Here is a 22,594-nt window from a genome sequence, read left to right as displayed (position 1 = left end):
TATCTTTGCAGCACAGATATCAATGTTCTCCCTCTGTAAAAAAAGTACCTTAATAAATAGGTTACACGTTATACCAAGGGTGTTCTGTAATCTATTCAATGGATTTGTATGAAGATATTTACTATTTTTTTGAATTAGCTGAGGTTTTGATCATTTGATCATTTTGGGCGGCTTTTGAGTTGTATAAGCCAGCATTTTTGAAGTGGAGAGTCCATTAAAAATTGCCCCTTGAAATTCTAATTTGTTAACTTGTTCAGTGACCTTGCAGTTATAGCTCTCAAAAACATAAGAATCTTACCCTTCCTCACCACCTACTCAGATCAGCTCAAATGCTGATCCAGCCCCTTGGGCAATGGTGTCTGGACTGTGACAAACCCCTGCTGGGTTACCTCCCTACAAGTGTCACCACACCATGTCAGTTCATTCAGAGTAGTGATACGTGACTGGTGCTTGACTTTCCCAAATATAATCGTGTCTGATAATTCTCATCTTTTCAACTGGCTGCTGACAACAGCACACATCAAATTCAAGGCCCTGATAGCTGCCATCTGAGCACTTATTACCTATAGTCTAACATCAGGACAAGCTCTGAGCTCAGGAACCTGGTCGCCTGGCAATTCGTACCCATGAAGCCATGCATCTCTAACTCACCTTTTTCCCTTGCTGGCCCCCAGTGGTGGAATGAGCTACCTGCAACCATCAGAGCTGCTGACTTGCTCATTGCTTCTGCCATGACTCAAAACCCACCTATTCTGACTCAGTCTTGGTTCCACCAATCAGGGTGTATCCTATGCCTAGGCTTAATGCATACATATAAGTCCTGTTGGTTGTATGCTTATATTACCACAGTTTTTAGCAGGATACTTTATCACTGATCTGTTACTTGGCATTCTGCTCCCAGGCCTATAAGAAATTACAGCATTCTGCCCCAGCATGTGTATTCCACCACTATTCTGATTTGAATAGCCATGGCATCCTAAAGGGCTTGAGATCATAGAGACCCCGACAGGATGGTCCACACCTCTGCCAACACTTTAACAATTAGGTCAAGCGAGATGGCAAAAAACTATAGAATGGGATTGGGAGTGGGCAATCAAGAACCTTCTCAGACAAAGGGGTATCCAGGCTTACTCAAACAATGGTATCCTTGCTTACTCAAAACCTGCACTCTGATTTCATTATCATACAAGTGACAGGTCCGGTTCACTTACATCAAGGGAGCTCTGCTGAATAACTAACCAAAACACCTACAGTACATTTCACTGTTCTAAAACTTTGTTCTCTGTGGGATCTGACAGTTGAGTTGATCTTTGAGTTGAACTCCTGTGTCAAATTGATGACCATAGCATTTAGGTCGGTTTTATTAGTTCACAGGTGACTCTTGGCCTCCCTACTCCCATTCCACATCTCACAGCTGGGCCACAGTTTACCCATCCACCTGTATTTTAGTGACCATAACATCTGGAACAAGACCCTACCATATTTTAATTTGCCTTTTCAAAACCTTACAGTGCATTGTGACAGAAGCTGTACTACTAATCAAGTGTATGGCAACTCTTCATGTTTTAGTAACACTCTCTCTCCCTGCAGTCCTACGAAGCTGATTTCTGAGGACGCAGCTTCCAGAGTGGCATACGCAACGGCTGTAAGAGTTGAGAGTTACTTTCCCCGCATACTTGGCCTCCTGATACGGCTTACTGTGTGTCTGTTTTGCCACCTGTGGAGGGAGCCCTGATAGTTCCTCACTCTTCACCAGTTAGCCGAGCTCTCTGAATGACTAGGTAGCAGTATTACTTTAGTCAGTCAGGCCCCTTCATGGCCCATCAATTATTTTAATGAGGTAAATAACCTGCTCAGTGGCCGATATGAAATTTTAATAACACATCAAATATGTACAGTATGCATCTCATTTGGGATGGAAAAACAAGTGCGTTGCCAGGACTTGAATTAATACAATTGTTGCCACGGCGATGTCTCATGGAATGCTTTCATCATTCTTCCAGCTAACACTGTTTTGCAAAAAAGAAAAAAAAACCCATAAGGGATGGATAAAAACCATTCAAGTATCCCTGCTTACAGCCAGTAAGACATTCATTCAGTTTTTAACCCTCTGGAGCCATAGTGTTGTCCTTTCATTTGCACTGTTTGTTAATGACATGGTTTGAATGTAAACTATTCTGTTTTTATGCTAATGGCTTTCATTTAGCTGCATGCCAAGCACATGCACAGCTGGACTGTGTACTAATTACTGTGAAAGTGTATTCATATAGAGTGTGGACACCATTGTTCTATTACAACATCACATTGCATGTATGCATTATTATTATTATTATTAATAATAATAATAATCACCATCATCATCATCATCATCATCATCATCATAATAAACTATTGGACTCAAAATCACTTTATCTTCATGTTAATTATGTTTAAGTTATTTTGGAGGTTTATTAGATGCATTTTTATTATTTTTATGTAATCTTTCAAGGTGATTCCTTAGTAGGCTGGTGTTTTGTGTCATGTGAAACCTAAAATAGTCAGAATACTGGGTGATCCTTGAAACTGATGTTACAGATGCTTGGTGGAGCAAAAACTGCACAACTCTTAATTCTGAATGGCATGCCGTTGCAGGTGCCTGAATCTACTCTTCCAACCCCTGAACCCTCAAACCCCTGTTTCTCCTTGAAAGGCAGATCATACAGGTCCTCACCACATCACATACTAAAACAATTTTTGAAGTATGATGATGATATCAGCAATATCACATTCACTTGCAGGGTGAAACAGCCCCTTAATCAGAAATGCATGTGTCTCTGTCTCTCTCTACCAGGGCGGGAGGAGGCACAGGATGGCTGTGTTGGGAGGCTGCTGTCCTGGGAGACAGATGGTGATGAGTTCCATGTCATGCCAGGAACGATCTGGACAGGTTCCATCCAACAAGGCCCAGGGCGTATGTGGGAGGTGCTTACATCGATACCGTCTTCAGCAGAGGAGACTATAGCCACGTCCCATCTGTTCACAGCTCCTCTACCAAATCCCTAACACGTCTAGTCTTTCTGGGTGTCTGAGCGCTGTGGTCTAAACGTCACTCAGGGCCAATTGAGCACGCATGCTCCCCCTTGCTGAGCAAGCCTCTTGGGCAGCATACACAGTTATATATGATTTGATAGCTCCATTCCTTCAAGGTCATCAAGGAAAAAAAAACTTTTTGTCTTTTAAGGTAATGATTCTTGATTTTATGTGGTGTGAAGTTCCCACAGGTTTTCTCTTAAGAGTGAGGCAATCTCTACAATTATGCTATACTATTCCCCCTGACCGCAACACATTGTGTACTTCCTCCTTCATTTTGGCATATGTAAATGTAATTGCAATGAGCTTACAGGCGCAAGACAAGAGCCACAAAGTTCTCAGGTCAATACCCAAATTAAAATGCACTGCATCATCTCAGTGAAGTTTTTATTAATTTAAACAGTGAAATTCACCACAATATGGCTCTTAATTTTCTCCACGCCCGACTCAGATCACCCCTGGGTCTAGTAAATGGACATCCACCAGGACTGGTGACGTGGTGGTCACGACACTATTCTAATTCAGATACTTGGCAGGCTCTTGGACAGAAATAGAGCGCAGACCCATCTCCATCACAGATGGTCAAACTTTATACAAGAAATCAGAAAGTGAAAAAAAATTTGGTCTTAAAAATACCAAAAACAGGACTCATTTTATGAATGATGTGATATCTAAAATCTCACATTTTTGTGTCTGCAGTACCTGTGAGCTACTGTAATGTTTTATCACCTTGGATGCTATCTGTAACTTTTTAATTATAAATAAGTATTTTCTTTTACTGCCAAATTTAGGAGAAAGCTTTAACCTTCAGGCCACTCCTATCCCCATGCCTCTTGTCAGTGGCATTACTCCCAGGTCCTGCCTTTGACTCTTACGTATTCTTAAAGCAGTCTTTTCCCTGCTGTCTAAGTGCAAGTTAAAGAAACATTAAGGTTTAAATATTAATGGATTAATATGGCATTGTTGGAAGGCTCACTGAACTGTATATTCCAGGTCCTGGTGGTAATTTTTCACACTCCAGAAACTTGTGAGGCTCTGTGTTGATTTAACTCTATACATCCCACCAAGCAGCTAGAGGGATTTATCACGGTGGAAACGACAGGACTAAGGAGAAGTCTGATCGGCTGCTGTCTTGTACAAGTGTTGCCTGTTCTGATCGTTCTATTAGGGCACCAAACCACCAGACAAGCAATAGGTTGATACTAATGCATTGATACTAATACTAAAACACTGGTTCAATTATTCTGGCCTTTTAATCCATGTGCTTGTGTATGTGAATATCATGACTGTGCTATTTTATACTTTTTAGTACTAGTAAGTGTCTAGATTTGGAAGGGTTAGCATAATATAATTTGAGATACAAATACTTGTTTATAACTTTCTGTTAGACTGCTTAAGCAATGAATTACTTCTTTCCATGATAGTATTTTGTATATTCAGGATTACCACAGAAATAACTTTGTAATAAAGTAAACAACAAGATATGATGACCCACTGGACCCTACCATATTAAAATCTCCATGACATAAAGCAAATAAAATGTCACCCGCAATGCACTGTTTCTTCATCATTTTACCTTTATTAAATCTATGCAAATCAGGTGGAATTATTATATTGTAGAGAGCCTGTTTCCACATGTTGATTGTCCTTATTACATTAGTCTACTTTAAAGCCTGAATTTCCTATTATCTGCAACATAGGTGACTGATTTATTGTAATGATGTTGTTACATTACAGGAAGCAGAATTTATGTGGCACTATTCAATCTTATTTACGGAGGGAAAAGCTCAATATTGAAATTAAATCAATGCATTTGTACACACACATACACACTCTCACACACATACACATGCACACACACACATACACACTCTCACATACATACACATGCACACACACACACACACACACACACCCCACACACACACACGTATGCACACACACACACACACACACACACACACACGCACACATACACATACAGTTTCCATAGTGTTTGTTTCCCATTGCATTATTTAATTTTCCATTTGTAGTTAAATCATTGGCATGATTTTCTGATATGCAACAGATGGCTGAGAGAGACATCCACCACATTATACTTATTTATTTATTTCATCGTTGCCTAATCATAACATATAATATAACATAGTCTGAAGGCCACATTTGGACAGAAGTCCAATTATAGTGATTTCTAGATTAATATTAAAATCTTACTATACAAAGCCATTTGTTCCTCTATTTCACTCTTCACTTGTAAGCAGATAAAAAGTAGGAAAGAGAGTCATAATTTCTGCATCATATCTCAGTGAAAATATTGTATTACAATCTGATATTGGAGATGTATAAGCATTGCATTTGTTGTCTTTCAGAGATTGCCTATATTACTAATTTTGCAAAATGAATAGCAACCAAACAAAGCAAAAATACAAGAGCTAAGATGTGGCAAACAAAATTGTCTATTACTGATACTATGTTTAGCTACAATTTTGATAAAGCTATGATTGATATACAGTTTGTTCACACAAAACACTGTATGTACTGTATATAGCCACATACACCAGGAGGGAAGACAGAGAAAGAACGAACAATATCATATTCCAACACATATTATGAACATAATGTGCATTACAGTTTTTTTACAACCGTTTTCACATACCATGTCCACTTTTTAAAAACTCTTAACACAGTGTGCTTAACAACTGTGCATATGAGCACATCAGTTAATCTTTTGTGCAAAATGCACTACAACGACCAAAACACTTCATAATTCACCCAAAAGTGACTTGTGTTGCCATAACTATAGCAAATGCTCTCTCCCAGCAAGACTACTTTGTCACTCAAAATACAATGGACTAAAAAACAGAAACAACTTGAAGCATTGCAAAATGCATATATTATGTGTTGCTGTATCCTCTGTTTTTGCATAGATTAGTGCTGCATTGCCAAAAAGGAAAGTAAAGTTTACAGTGCATATTGTAATACCAAACAAATAAATCTGAAATGCTGCAATATGCCTCATGACATCTCCATGCTACAATTTCTGAGGTATACTATAGTACAAAAGTCTGCTTTTCATGTCTAGTACAGTAAACAACTACACATGATGCTACCACTAGAAGTCTGCTGTAGCCCTAACGCTGATCCATAGTGTCATCTGTATTTTGGGTCAAATTCTTATGAATTTTTACATCTACTGCAACATTCTCCCTTGCCTTGAACCTTCAGAAAAAAATCGTTAGCATATCTTATCCACCCCTACATTCCCCCACACCCCATAAATATTTGAAGCCAAGCAGCTATCATGACACCAAGAACAAACTTTCTGATCTGTTGTTTTGCCTGCCACAATACTGTAGATCAGTGGCAGATTTAGTTATGGGCGACATGGGCAGCCACCCAGGGCGGCATCTTGCCGGGGGCAGCACGGGGCACCTGCAGAAAAAAATTTGGAATGGTGACATTTGTGCGATCGGTTTTCCATCGCTTATTTGCATGTCATGTCAATGACATCATGTCACCGTGTGGGTCAATTACAGTTTTTTTCAATTGCTAACAAGCATTGGTCAATACTGAAGCCACTTTTTCAAAACTCTTCATACAGTCTGCATTACCAACATGCATCTTGGCCAAACAGTTAATCTCACCTCCAAAACTCACTCAAACCACCAAAACCCTTTATACCTGTCTCAAAATAAGCTCATTCGACCATAACACTGGCAAAAATTCTCACTCAGAAAGCATACATTGTCACTCATAACACACTGACCTAAAAAACACTAAGAACAGGGAGCATTACATAAATGATAACTTTTATGTGATTTTTCACATAAATCAGTATTTCATTATAGAATAAGAATAACACCTTTTCACTTTATTGACTGTACTAAAGTGTATGTAACAAGAATGAATCGGAAATGCAGCAATTTGCTTTATTCCTTTATTTTTTCTATATCTTTGCAAATAGTAATTTACTTGTGAAAAATAAAAAGTTGAAACATCAACACCATGTATAGTATAATCACTCATACTGTACAGTACTGTGAGGGTTCTAGTCCTCCCTCTCTCCTGCATTTGGCCACAAGTTCTCATCAACATCACATCTTATGTCTTCTCTGGCGATGCATCTTGAAAAGTATCTTTTGGAATGTCTAATCCAACCCTGGCAGTCTTCAGGAGAAGTGTCTCCACACCCCACATTCATGGCATCCAGTAAGGACATGTAGTTATGTGGATGGTGGTCATAAACCTTCCATCTCCACGCAGAGAAAAACTCCTCTATGAGGTTCAGGAAGGGGGAGTATAGAGGCAGGAATAGTACTGACATCCTGGGATGTGCAGCAAACCAGTCTGTGACTGCAGCAGAGTGGTGGAATTCACATTATCCCACACAACAATGAAGGTAGGGGAGTTTCTTGCCCCTCAACTTCTCTCCTCCACTGGCACAAGTCAATTATGCAAGTCATCCAGAAAAGAAATGAGCCTCTCTGTATTGTAGGGGCCAATGAGTGGTTTGTGTAACAGCAAACCATCATTGGACAGTGCTGCACACATTGTGATATTAGCTCCTCTCTGGCCTGGGACATCCATAGTTGCTCTCTGTCCAATCTGCGGCATGTTTTTGCCAAGTTCAATCCAGCTTCATCCACAAAGATGAATGTATGTGCAGTTTGCCTGGCTTCCATCTCCATTACTCTCTAAAATACAGTAAATCCACAGTTTTACAGTACTTTACATTATGCATAGCTGTGTATGTACCCTGTTTGGTTATTGAACAGACTTACCTGGACATATTGATACCGGAGTTCTTTCACACGTTCACCATTTCTCTCAAAGGGTACAATGTACAACTGCTTCATCCTTTGTTATGTTTCTCAAGGACTCTGGCAATTGTTGTTGTGCTGACTGTATTCACATTCCCAAAAGTGATATTGTCTGCCAGCACTCTGTCCCCAATTTCCCGCAGTTTTATTGCATTGTTGCCAATTCCCATGTCAACAATGGCAATTTCCTGCGCATCTGAAAATCTTCTGCCTCTCCCTCCTATGAGAGGCCACCTTTGGATCCTACTATAAAACACAAAACAATCAATAAATTTCAAAATGTCAGTACATGTAAAACTGTAAATGTACTGTATTGTACTGTAATATGTAGTTCAATTATCATTGAAGGATGTTTTGCCGGAAAATTCGTACTATTGATGCCGGAAAATTCGTACTATTCATACTATTGATGCAACTGTTGAACGCTGCAAATCTGGTTGCACCCCTGAACCGGCCTCTCTCAAAGAGAGACCATGGTTTACAACATGGTCAATAATTATGGCCCTTATCTCATCAGAGACCACCGCTCTTGGTCTTCCTCCCCTTTGTCCTCCACGCATTCTCCCTCTCCCTACCAACCTGTCTTCCTTGATCCATGTTTCCAAACAAAATCATTCCGAAGCCATCCCCTTTTGTTTGTTTGGTAACAAGACTAAAAACAGGACACCTGGGTAGGCTTTCAGCTGAAATTGCAATCAGCTATCTTTGGAATGATTATTATTTCATTTTATTGTAAATATTGTGCTAAGATTTTCTATATATTTCAACATGGTTACTGCAGTAATGCATGAAATTTGCCATCATTCTGTTTTGAATGTGTTTTTAACAGTTTTGAAAAAATGTGTTAGCATTTGAAAAATGTGCTGCAAATGTATAGTGTTTTGCAGGTGGTGGAGCATGAATGAGAAAAGAGCTCATGGATTTTGGAAAATGTGGTCAATGAATGCATTTTGTGTGAAAGCAATGAGAAATGATTCACAGTTTGGTCCACATAGACTTCTGTTTTGCTGACTGTGTGAAGAGTTTTAACAATGTGACTTCAGTTTTGACCAATGCATGTTAGCAATCGAAAAAAACGGTAGTAAAATCAGTAAAACCATGAAATGTTACCAGATAAACCACAATTCATTCATAATGCTGTGAACATATAGTTTCACAGACATATTGTTGCATTTTTTTCTGGTTTGTGCAAAATCATTAAGAAGAAGAAGAGGAGAAACACACAAAAGATAAAGGTATGCAGCTATGCCATCTCTTTATAAGTATAATATTATGCATGTAATGAAATAGGCTAGTATAACACTTACGTTTGTTAGCCTATGTTGCTTGCTATGCTATTACACATAGGGAGACAATATTCCGTTTTCTGTCTAACTAGCTTACATAACATTGGATATAATTTCACACATTTTCATCATGATAATGTGTGTAGCTTGCAGCAAAACAATTACAACCTAACTAGCACATTATTGATTTGGTTAACTTTCATTGAGGTGATAGGATTTGTGCAATTTAGTTTTATTTGTGTGTTTTTTGTTAGCAATCGGGTAATAGTGTAATAATTTGATTCTTATTTGTTATTCTTTATTAGTATTTATATACAACAGTTTGTTTTTATTTGTCTTTGTTACTTCTTTTTGAGTCTTATTTTTGTATATTAGATATATAGTTTTAAATGTTATGATTATTTATTTGTGTTGTTCCAAATGTCTGAATAAAAATAACAGTGCAGAATTGTGGGTTTTTGTTTTTTTTTTTTTTTCAGCAGGGGGCACGCTGTAGGGGGGGCGGGTTCATCCAAGGCGCCATACAAGCTAGAACCGCTACTGCTGTAGATACCACTATTGAGTGTGGTAGATTTACTGTACTTGGATTCTTGGGTCACTTCCTCTCACTGATAGCCCATGACTTACATATACAGCAGTAATAGTGGAAAAATCTCTTCAGCGACGGCTACATCTATATTTTGCCTATATACATATATACATATACAATATGACTTTTGTATAGATGGTGACAAGGCTGCAAACAAAAAAACTGAATAAACTTTATGCTAAAATCAGAATAATCTGTCTTATTTCAAGCGTATAGTTCAACCTGGTCTCATGGGATATACGTACCTCTGACCACTTTTTTCTTTTTTGCAGAGCCACAAATACGTACTCTCAGGTGTTGTTTTGAAAAACAAATGTCCACTGGGGGTGCTAAAGAGAAGCTCAGACTTTAATGTAACATTACGATCATTTTGCAATTGAAATGGACTGTAGTTGATTTTTTTGTTTTTTTAAAAACCTACATTGTCCTGATGCTGTCAATTGTCAGTGTTATTTTAATGATAAATGCAGAATCATTTGGGAGTGCTCATGATGCCTGTCGGTTTGTGAGTGTGCAAAGCAGCTAATGCCACCTCTAACAAAACATCACGTATAGTTGTAGCTATTCTCGTAGGCTAGTTTGTTGGATAAAGCAGATTGTGTACTTGCTGGCTACCAAGCAGAGGTTCTCATAACCATTTGGCTCGACATATCGGGGAACGGGAGTAACAGCCTACTAATTCATTCGACCGGGTGATTTAGCAAGCTAGCTACCTTCAATTAGGTGCCCTATAGTACATATAGCTAAACCACCAGTTCTTTCAGTTCGCTTGATATCTAACTAAATAAAACTCTGCGATTTGCTGTTGGTTGTCGCTTGCTACAAAGCTCAGGTTGTCGTAGCTGATGGGTGTGCATTCGCTGCCATCACAGCCAGATGTGTAAGCTGAGCTAATATAGCCTACTAGTGATAGCTGGCTAGAAAACTAGCTAATGTTATATATTCGCAAAAACACATTTAACAAATCACCAATTATGAGCGCATCCATATGTGCAAACAAATGCGAAATATATTGCATTGCTTTCAATGTATTTTTACTAGGGGTGTAACCATTTGTGGTGCCTATCCTCCGGGTTTGGGCCAGAGGGACCAAGGGCCTTCCTCCACACTTCGGTGCCTTCTGGAAATAAATAAGAGTTCTTACAGAGTCTGATGTAATTAAGCTTTTGGTTTATTGCATATGGTGATCAGTCATATACAGCAAACCGGGTTGGTCCGCGGAGCAACAGGTTACAATGCATTCGCAAGCATATCCCCAAGCATTCTGCCCTCCCCTCATCCTGCATCCATCCTTTATGCCTTTTCTCACTCCTCCTATCTCAGACCCCAACTTCCGACTCCTCCCAGGCTCCCCCTTCAAGATCACCCCATCTTCCATTTGATACACCATTATTTAATTTTTAAACTGTTACATTTACCCCGCCTAGAAAATCCCATAAACACCATAGTCATCAGTTGTATATTATTCTTAAACATAACACTTCTGAAATTTCCCATTAATTCCACTCCACACCTATATGATTTTTAAACATAATTAAATAATACAGAGTTCATTTTATTTTTAAGCATATATGCCTGGAATATCACCATTATTTGTATTTATTTAAGGGTCAAATAACTCAGTTAGCCAGACAGCGGTGCTGCAGACTGTAAAAAGGCACACAGATATCTATGTGCCATAAGCTACAAAGTTAGGCCTTAAAACAAAGGGTTAATGTAAGAACTAGGCCCCGTCTGGACACGGCCCAGGAGATGGGCCAGAAGAACTAAACCCTGCAAAGGGGGGCCATTAGCTCAGCACTACTATGATGGGCAACTATGACAAATTGCAGTAAATCCACATACAGTTTGCAAGCATTTTGTCAGTAGATGTCAGCTAGGCCAATGCAGGCAATCAGCTGTTATTTTCTAGCTGTATAACTCATAAAAGAAAGTATAAAACTAAAATGGGATGCATATGTTAAAAGGGGCAAAAACAGGCTGACATGCTGTAGGGGCATGTCAAGGGGAGGAGATACAATAAGCGAAGGTGGCATGACTATGAGTCAAAGGAAAAAGATACAATAAGCGTAGACCGTAAACCAATAGGAGAAGAGAAGGGAGAGAAGATACAATAAGCGTAGACTATGAACCAATAGACGTGAAGGGAGAGAAGATACAATAAGCGTAGACCATGAACCAATAGGAGAAGAGAAGGGAGAGAAGATACAATAAGCGTAGACTATGACCAATAGGAGAAGAGAAGGGAGAGAAGATACAATAAGCGTAGACTATGAACCAATAGACGTGAAGAGAGAGAAGATACAATAAGCGTAGACTATGAACCAATAGGAGAAGAGAAGGGAGAGAAGATACAATAAGCGTAGACTAGGAACCAATACAAGTGAAGGGAGAGAAGATACAATAAGCGTAGACTAGGAACCAATAGGAGAAGAGAAGGGAGAGAAGATACAATAAGCGTAGACCATGAACCAATAGGAGAAGAGAAGGGAGAGAAGATACAATAAGCATAGACTAGGAACCAATAGAAGTGAAGGGAGAGAAGATACAATAAGCGTAGACTAGGAACCAATAGGAGAGGATGGCATGACTATGAAACAACAACATAGCGCACAAAGGTTCTGGGGTGACGTCCAAGGAGGGGCAATGCTGAAGGCAGTGTTCCTTCTTCAAGGTTGCATACCCTGGCATCAACTGTCCTGCAATAGCTTTCAAATACTTATAACCTAGAATAACCCCTGGCCTTACCCAAACCCATGATCATACAGAATCACAGCATATTAATAACAGTACTTAATGCTTTTCCAATAGCGGCACTTTAATCAATACTATCATTAAATGTTTATTCATTGTAGTGCTTATGTAGTAAATCAACAATATCATGTAATGCTTATTATTGTAGTACTTAATATAATGCCTTTCATTAATAACAGTGCTTTAGTGCATACTAGTGCTTTAGGCCTCACATAAGGCCTCACATTCTCCACCACACATTCACCGATACGAATCGGAAACCATGAACCAGTCGATAGCCCGATTATAAAGTTCGATTGACTGAAGCTTTGTTCCTAATTCTACTTTAGTATAAACCAAGCTACCGCGACTTAACGTCACTAGTCATGTTACTTTCAAAATAATAATGAACGCCTCTCATTCGCCAATAAATCTACACAGCGTCTCGCGTTGACCTTTTACCTTTTACGAGAGTAACGTTAGTATTGCTTGCGAGGTAAAAACAACATGTGCGACAGCGCCGACACGGTTTACAGTGCACCATCAAATCTAAAATCTAAAGTTTGGAAGACATTTGGATGTTATAAGAAGGAAGGAAAACTGGACAAAAGTCAGGCCATTTGTAAGGTCTGTAGAGCAGCGATTAAGTAGCCTACAGCGGTAAGCGGTCAGCAATGTACTGAAGGGTTAAGACTTATGTGTTTTTGTTTTTTTTTTTAATAATATTTTTTTCATATTTCTCCCCCTAACTAACTGCCAAAGTGAGGCACCTGGGTATGGGTGTGTGAGACAGACTTCAGTTTATATTAATAATGTCAAAATGTTTGTTCAAACATTGTCTTTTTTTGTCTGTGTCTATTGGAAAAGTAATAAATACAATGACATTCTGAAATGGTACATTTGTCTTCCATTTTCCCCGTGCCATAAAGTAACAAAAATACTTGGGATTCCCTGGTCTTTTATGAAATATATCTATGTGAAGGTAAGCAATGCCACTTTTATATAATTGGCTTATTTTAATTTATAATGGAACATGAATGTCTACATTAAACAAATGTTAACTGTATCAGATTGCATCGTATCGCATCGCACCGAATCGTATTGTAGCCCATGTATCTAGATAGCCTACGTATCTGATCGTCTTATAAGGGAGAGATGCACACCCCTAATTTTTACTTTGGATTATTATATTAACATGACAAATGAACTACTATCCAAGATAAAATAGATACTTTGTTTAAAGTAAATTAAAGCACAGCCAAAACATAAAACTAACATTCTGATCTCCTTCCGCGGTACCATGAACCAAATGGTATTATTTATTTTTTATTGTATTTTATGTATTTTTTATTTAGCAAACCAGATGAAATTTAAGTAAGTGAGTAACAGCTACCTGATGTCACCTTAGCGAAGGTGGCACATTGGCTGCTTTACCCTGTCATCATGAGCAGTTAGGCATGTTGAGCGCTTCCATGAGATTCTGTTACATCTATCGTAAAATAAAATAATGAATAATAAAAAAAACGTCTATTTCACAGAGCTTCTCTTTAACACCCCCAGTGGACATTTGTTTCTCAAAACTGCGGCAAAATGTACCCGATAGTACGTATTTGTGGCTCTGCAAAAAAGTGGCCAGTGGTAGGTATATCCCATGAGACCAGGTTGGTATAGTTGCATTTGTCTGTCAAAATGCAGCATATTTCCATCTACAGTGATCTAAATTTTGTTAGGTTTTGAACTGAAAGTTAACTGTTTTGAACAGAGTATCTAAATGTCTGAAAAATTTGCTGTAGTTGTACAGAATTTTGCTGGTGGTGAACATTGACTGAGAGAAGTATTCATGAATTTCGGAAGAAGTGGTGATTGAATGCATTTTGTATCAAAGCAATGCAAAAGTATACACAGTTTAGTTCACATAGTCTACTGATATGGTGAATGTGTTAAGTATTTTGAAAGTGTGGACATGGTATTGAGACACATGTGAAAATGATTGTAAAAAACTGTAATGCAACCTTAATGTCTATATCTATGTCCTGGCCATGGCTATAATGGCCTTTTTCAGTTCTCAGTGCAGTAGTAGGGCTTCTTCTAATGCAGGGGTGGCCAACCCTCTAAATCTAAAACATGCAGAACATGTGGCTCTCCAGGAGAGGGTTGGCCACCCCTTTTATAATGTATTAATTTAACCCCAGAGCTTTGTGTGGCATTTCAACCACCCAGAGGAATACTACACATTGATGTGGGCTCTGTTTCCTTCTCTCATCTGGGAACTGGCCCCTTGGAAAAAGTCTGCTATCAATACTCTGGGTGGTAGATTAAACCTGGGGGAGTCAGGGGGGTGGTTTCCCCCGCAGGCCGCAAAAGCACCTTGAGAACTGAGATGGGAGTGCAGGACAAGGACATTTGAGCGAGCTGGAGCCAGGAAAAAGGGACTGATTGTAAATGTAAATAAAATGCAAATATGAAATCTGTTGTGGGTATTGGTCCGCTGACAAGAAAGTGCTGCCGTGGGTCCATGGGGGGGTCAATGATGTGAATTTCATCGATTTCGGGCTTTCTGACAAGTGTTCACTGATTTTCTGTCCCTGGCAGAAATATCGTGCTTGTTAATCCATTTGAGTCAGAGCACGGCGGGGCTCAAGAGGTATAGGTCATCGCTAACGGGATGCTAATGAGCGCCTGCTAATCAATTTGTGCTTAATCAGCCATTCAATGTGCACCACAGCTGGCGAGCAGCCGAGGCCTGGAGAGGTAACGGTGCCGTGAGAAACTGCAGAACTGCCCCACAGATCACTCACTCTGTTTCCACATCTCCCCACCTCTCTCTGCTTCAGCCCACCCGTTTCCTTCCCACCTTCTCCTCCTCCCTCGCAAACATGCCCTTTGTTCATGAGGTAATGCACAATGCTAATGATACTCCCTCTGAAAAAGATGAGGCTCCCGTCACCCCTTCACCCCAACTTCTGACCCATGCCCAATACTTCCTTTTCAGGTGAAATTATTCATATTTCAAAACTCTAGCCATATTACAAGGCTTGATGTTTTGCTGGTAATTTCTTCGTTATTTTTAATTACATTCACTAGTCTGTCTTTCTTTAAGGGGTTATCTTTCCCCTTGGAGAAAGTTTTTCTGAATGCTACATTAGCATGCACCCTCGATAGGTGACCATCTGGTCACTGTTGTCAGCTTGGTGCACTAACAGATTGAAAATGCATGGACCCAAGGTGAGATGTTCAGCTATCGTGCCAGACCTTTTTTCCAACAAAAACGTGTGGTTCTGTGTTCCGTGGAGTCACGTGTCCTTCCTGTCTACACGGATGCTTCTAGATGTTTGCAAAGCTTTCACACTACTGCAACAATATAATTGGTTTCTGTTCATTAACTTTTATTATTTTGCCATTTCCCCCTCAGGGATTTGGAGTGTACCAATTTTCTCCGTTCAGTACTCACAGGCACGCGTAGATAGTTTCAGGGTTATACATTAATCCTGTTCTTTAACCTCTCAGAAAAATGGCGTTGCTCAATCTATTTTCCAACCAGCCACCGTTGCCGGGGACCGCTATTTTAAAAAATGACTTCAATCCCTGAATTGACAGGCAGGAGAAGGGAAGCGAAGAATTAATCTTCGAGAAAAATCCAGAATAAAAACAGCGCAGGAACGCGCGTTTACTGCTGGGGTGACTGTACAGCGGACCTCTATTTCAAAATGAAACTGCGCGGAGCTGTTGGGTTCAATCACGGCACCGGTAGACTGGGAGAGAGTGGCGCTCAGTTCACATTACCGACTAATCCGTCTCGCCGACAACGTCCGTGTCTGTCAGAGACACGGGAGGCTGTATTTATGAGGCGCCGTAAATATTTGCTGATTCGGAGCGCAGCAAAAGACATGAATAAATCGTGTGTTAACATTTCGCTTCTGAAAGGTAAATACGCAGATCCTGGTGAAGGTGTTTATAACCCTTCTGTGTGATCAACTTTAGTTTTTCCCACGTTCTTGCTGAGAGGACGAATAGGTTCATCTTTGTTCAGAATCTTTCTGAACAACTGTGATACGTGTAGCACTTTTAGCAACACTTTGAAAGAATGCATTACGTTTTTATGATCACATCTTTCAAACATATCCCGACACCTAGCCGCAAATGAAAGAGCTGGTACAATTCTGTGACGCTAATTATGAACATTATCTTAGCACATTTCCATCCGCTGTTTTTAATGATTATTTTAAATGATTTTCCCCGTCAAAGAAGGATATGTGAACTCCTTGACATGGTTGTAGATCAGTCTTTGCTCTAAAAAAAAAAAAGATGGGTAAACCTGTGTTTTGACTGCTTACCACACACACATCTACAGTATGTATACGTGTCTTTGTGTGTGACTGTGTGTGTAGTTTTTCATACCTCTGACTAAGGGGCAAACATACTATTCAAGAAAAAATTACATATTGGATCATTTTCTGCTTAAAATAATTAAAAATGTTATACTTTAATCTTGACAGCATTGTATCCAGCATGGATATTGTATGGATATTATTCCATAGAAGGCAACGGTTATATTTTTTCACATCCACGTAATTAGTATTTTGTCCTCTACTGACATGGATGACCAGTGACACCACATTTCCAGTGTTTTACAAGGATCTGGGTGGTTTGATGTCTTTGAACAGAATTGTGCCATATCTTCATATAAAATCCTTCATATCTTTTGGCTTTCATTTTATGAACTGCTTTATTGAGTTTGAACAAACAATGTTAAGTAGATTGAGGCCTCGGCTGACATAACCAGTTGAGAACATTTATTTTGTGTGTAGTTTTTTCCCATTTCTTTGTAGATTTGGATGAATGCTTTAGATCATTGTCATGCTGGAATGTCCACTTTCAGCTAAGTTTGAATGTCTTGGCAAAGGGAACCGGATTTTTGGCCAAAGTATATTCTGGAGTTCATAACTCCCCCAAGTTTCAAGGCTGCAGGACCTGTGGATGTATACAGCACCGAAACATAATAAACTCTCTGTCCTATTTTATAGTAGACATGGGTTCTTTCTCAACATATGCTTCAGCATTTTATATATTTTTATACAGCCATGTTCCAGCTTGTAGAAGTCAATGACCATTTGTCTGCAGTCTTCAAAGAGCTTTCTGACCTTTACAATGATAATACATGCTAATGATGAATCTCTTCATTTACATTACATTTATTCATTTGGCAGATGCTTTTATCTGTAGCCGCTTACAAGGGTGGCAGTGTACAACACAAGTGAAAGCCATACACAGAGTCACAATATTACAAATGCTGCATGACCAAGTTTCAATAGTTGGCCAGACATGGTACAAGCTAGCTGGTAGAGACACAAGTGCATTTAAACCATAATTTTTCAATTAAGTCAAACTGAGTTTAGGACATAAGAAATTGCTTTAGATGGAGGTGATTCCAGTGATCAGCTGAGTGTGGAAGAGCTCTGTTTCTTAATAATAGTGAGGGATTCAGCAGAACAAGATGAAATGTGGAAGGTCATTCCACCATTGGGGGACAATGACAGAGAATGTTCTGGGTAATGATTTTGTGCTGTGATGTGATGGGAGCACCAGACGCTGTTCAGTAGCAGAGTGTAGTGGTCGGGCGGGAACATACACTTGTAGTAGAGTGTTCAGGTAGGTAGGTGCAGCTTTGTTGGCTGTTCTGAACACAAGCAACAAGGTTTTGTACCTGATGTGGGCAGTTACAGGGAGCCAGTGGAGCAAGACAAAGAGAGGTGTAACATGGGACCTCTTCAGCTGGTTGAAACCCAGATACACAGCTGCATTTTGTATCAACTGCAGAGGCTTAACGGTGCATGCAGGAAGGCCAGCCAAGAGAGCATTGCAGTCCAGTCTTGAGATGACAAGAGCCTGGACAAGATGGTGCACAGCATACTCAAATAGGTAGAAGCTGATTTTCCTGATGTTGTACAGTGCAAATCTGCATGATCAGACGCAGATGGAGTGTTAATTGAGGCAAGCTGTATGGTGATGTCGTGCTGAGTGGACTGGGGCTGACTAGGATGACGAGGAGCTCCGTCTTAGACAGGTTGAGTTGAAGGTGGCATTCCTTCATCCAAGCTGAGATGAGAGGCAGGCGAAGATTTGTGCTGAGACCGTGGGGTCATCAGCGTGGAATGAAAAGTACAGCTAGGTGTCATCGGTATAGCAGTGGTAGGAGAAGCAGTGCGCCTGAATGATTGAGGCCAGTGAGGTTGTGTATAGTGAGAAGAGGAGGGGGCCAAGCACCAATCCCTGAGATACCCCAGTGTTACACTATTTTATACAGAGATCAAATAGATACATTCACATTAAATTTACATTTATCCATTTGACAGACCATTTTATGCAGAGCAGCTTACAAGAAGTGCATTCAATCAGGTCAGGCAATTATAGCTGGGTCACTTGTGTCACCCTTCAAATATAGTGCCATTGTGGGAAACATTGCCACAAGGGCAGTAAGTGCGGTGGTAGGGCATGCAACCTTGAACTCTTTCCACTAATCTCCAGCCACCATGGTTATGTTGCCATAACATGAGCTTGTAATGCTGAAAAAGCTTGAAGTGCTACCAGACTTTTATTTTCTCTGCTTAAATTGTAATCCATTTTACAGTTACTAGCTTTTTCCATGTTCAGAGTTCAGAGAGCCTAGATGTAGTCTGAACAGGCAGGTTTTGAGTCTGCACCAGAAAATAACAGTGATCCCTCTGTTCTGACAGTTGTGGGGAGTTCATTATACCCCTTGGGGGTGAGGGTAGACAGGGGTAGTGAATGAGTGACCCTTCCAGGGAGGGACTACTAGAGGACAAGACGTAGTGGAGCAGAGTGGTATCACAGAAGTGTAGGGCAGGGGTTTTCAACCTGTGGGCCTGTGAGCACCTGTCAAGGGGGTGCAAGACCAGGAGATTTTTAGGCGCAAACCAGCAAGTAAAATGAAAAAGGAATAAAACAATAATTGCAGTGAACCTGTCATTTCCATCATTAATAGCATTTCAATATTCAACCACTAGAGGGGGTGTAGCAATCTGACTAGTTTCCCTGGCTAGCAGGCCCTGCCGTCTATCTTCGTTGGCTACGGCTATAGCAGAGCTGAGAGGCCGCGTTACATAGCTAGCTAGCTAGTGAACACGAGCAATTACGCACATAAAAATGGACCGGTGGTTTACCAAACTGTCTGGAATTAAACCACGAATCAACATGTTGTGTGCTCAGAAACAGCAGTGGTGGCTGGTGAGCTGGAAACAGGGGAAGCCTGAACACTACCTTCAGATATATCATTACTTTCAACCTGTTCCCCTTTATCCTCCTTTATTAAGGTATTATTATTGTATTGTAAGTCACTTTGGATAAAAGCGTCTGCTAAATAAATAAATGTAAATGTAAATTAACAATATATAAATAATTCACAGAATAATCGACACCAATCACATAATTAGAATAAATGATTATTCTTGCGAAACAGCGCAGATTGTCTGTAGTTGTCTGTGTGCTTGCGAAAGCTTCACCGTGAGATTGTTTAATTAACAAGTATGGCATTTATTGATTTAATTTCATTAAATGCTCATGATTCATCACAGCTTTTGTGAGGTCTGTGTTCTAAACGTTATTGTTCATTGCAATCCTAACCTAAAAGTTTGAAAAAGGTTGAAAACCCCTGGTGTAGGGTATGATAATAGATTGTAAATATGGGGGTGTAGTATTAGTTACTGCTATGGTACACTAGAACCAGAGTTTTGAATTTTATTAAAGCTGTTACAGGTAGTCAGTGTAGAGAGGTGAGTAGAGGTGTAGGATGACAGTATTTGGTTAGTTGTAGATCAGTCCACTAGCAATATTGTGAATGAAATGTAGAGTTCTGATGACACTTGTTGGGATGCCAGCCAGCAGAAAGCTGCAGTAGTCCAGTCCTGAGAGCCCTATGGCTTGGCCGCAGATTTTAGGCCAGATATTTCAGATGTTATAGAGCAGAAATCTGCAGCATTGCTGCTATATTGTCTGTGAAGATAATAGATAATATGATAAATGTAATGTAAGTTATCTTAAATTGTCTCCTGGGAAGAATGCATGGAGTAACATGACAGCATGATGGAATAGCTAAAACTGATGAAAATGAAATTTATGCAATAGTAATACAATTACATAATGAACTTGTCAAAGTAATGCACAGTTCATGTGAAGTGAACAATATAGACCAGTGCCCAGTGTTGAATTTTATGCTCATCTTCATTTCTGAAGAGAGTGCATCCTTAGAGGGATTCATTTCTGATGACAAGCCTTTCAGATGATCTTGACTTTCATATGAATGAAAGCCTAACCTTCATTAGTGAAGGGCTTCTCATCACGGACTTCTCACTCTAGGGGCTGCACGCTAACGATGCTTAAACATGCTTGATTAGCTGTGCCTCTGCTGTTTGAAGGCTCCATACTTGGAAGGGGGAAAAACATGCCCTGGAGTTGGATACTCACAACAGACGTGTAGCAAATACCAGTTTGGCGAATGATTTGATTTTTTAAATTCAAAGAAGTGTGGGTTTATCAAGCTATGTAGAGTCTGTCTGTCAGATGAGCTTTGAAGTCCTGCTGCTTCAATAATCTTCAAGGGGGCTTGTGTGTCATTAAGCACTTTCAATGAGTCACTGCAGAGATGAAGACACCTCCACAAACTTTTTCATCACCATCCAGATGAAGCTTGTTGTACTTTTACTTTTGAGTTCCATCATCTCTTAAGATGAAACAGGGCATTTTAGCCATAAGTAAACTGACCATGACAATTCACCAATGCCTCTTTATGTGATGAAAGGCCTGAACAAGAGCAGATGATCTGGGTGAAAATGCTGCATCATAGTTATTAGTTTAAATATTCGCACAGAAGTATCTTGGATGTCTCATTACTGTGGTAACACAGTGCTCCCTGTCAATAGTAAATATATAAGTGGGGAGAAAGCCTTGCGTAGCACACGATGCATTGAAATGAAGCAGAAACATTAAAAATTCCTTTTGATTGGAAATTCGGCTGAATATGTTATGAGAAATTTTTCCACTTAAAGCAGCCTACACAAATACTTGATTTCAGGAATATTTGTCCAACAACAGTTCAACCTAATGGTTGTCTTTTTAGATTTATGTAATACATTATATACAAATTGACTCTATATTTTTTTGGTCTGTAAAAAGAAAACAAAGACCGGCATTTTTTCAAAAGCTCTTTCATGCTGCTCTCCACAATAAATTACATTTCTATAATGATTATTCTAACCTTGATTTGTAGACAGGCCTATCCTCTGAACCTTAGTTTTAGAAAAGTGAGGAATTGATCTTTACATTTCTTGTCATGTGATCATTTGCATTGGACACTACACCCTGCCCCAGGTCTTTCCAAAATAATGCTGGAAAAGAAATCAAAAAGGTGTTTGAAACCCCAACCTTTTCATCTTCGGCACTGCTTATATGCTCATTAGGGCTAGAGATGAAAGCCCAATGCTCCCTATCTGTGAACTGGACACTGTGGGCAATTCACATCCAGATCTCTCCTCAGTGACTTGCTGGATTCACATGCCAACACCAGCCTTCTAATAACTCTATCCAACACAGCATTTCTCCACAGAGTATCACTGGCCTAAACAGGCACCAAGCCAGACACATGCAAACACATGCACGCTATAGTAGCTTCTGCTGGTTGCATTTGTAAGAGACATAATGCGCTCACTTATTTGTGCATTCTAGGCAGTGGTGTGAAATTTTTTTTTCTTCCTTCTGTAGTTAATTAAAACAACCTTGTGTTACATGAAGGTATTTGTTGCTAGGCAGCATGCCCAAGCTAGCCAAATTTGCAGTGGGATTTTGGCAGAAAACAGAATTTAAAAGTTTAAAAAAAGCTCACTGAAAAACATTTGCAAATGTACAACTTCTGTTCTTAAACAAACAACATGTTTCAATCTTAGCTTCAAAACAGACAGGTGTGGTTAATGCAACCACTAACTCATTTCAGGGTATTTTTACATTACGTCAGCCATATGTTCATTTTAAACTCTGTACATGCGCTGCATCTGTGACACCATCTTACTGTTAAATCCTAAATCATT

Source organism: Megalops cyprinoides, chromosome 5 (assembly GCF_013368585.1).
Source record: "Megalops cyprinoides isolate fMegCyp1 chromosome 5, fMegCyp1.pri, whole genome shotgun sequence".
NCBI classification, from domain to species: domain Eukaryota; kingdom Metazoa; phylum Chordata; class Actinopteri; order Elopiformes; family Megalopidae; genus Megalops; species Megalops cyprinoides.
Note: the sequence above shows the minus strand (reverse complement) of the source record.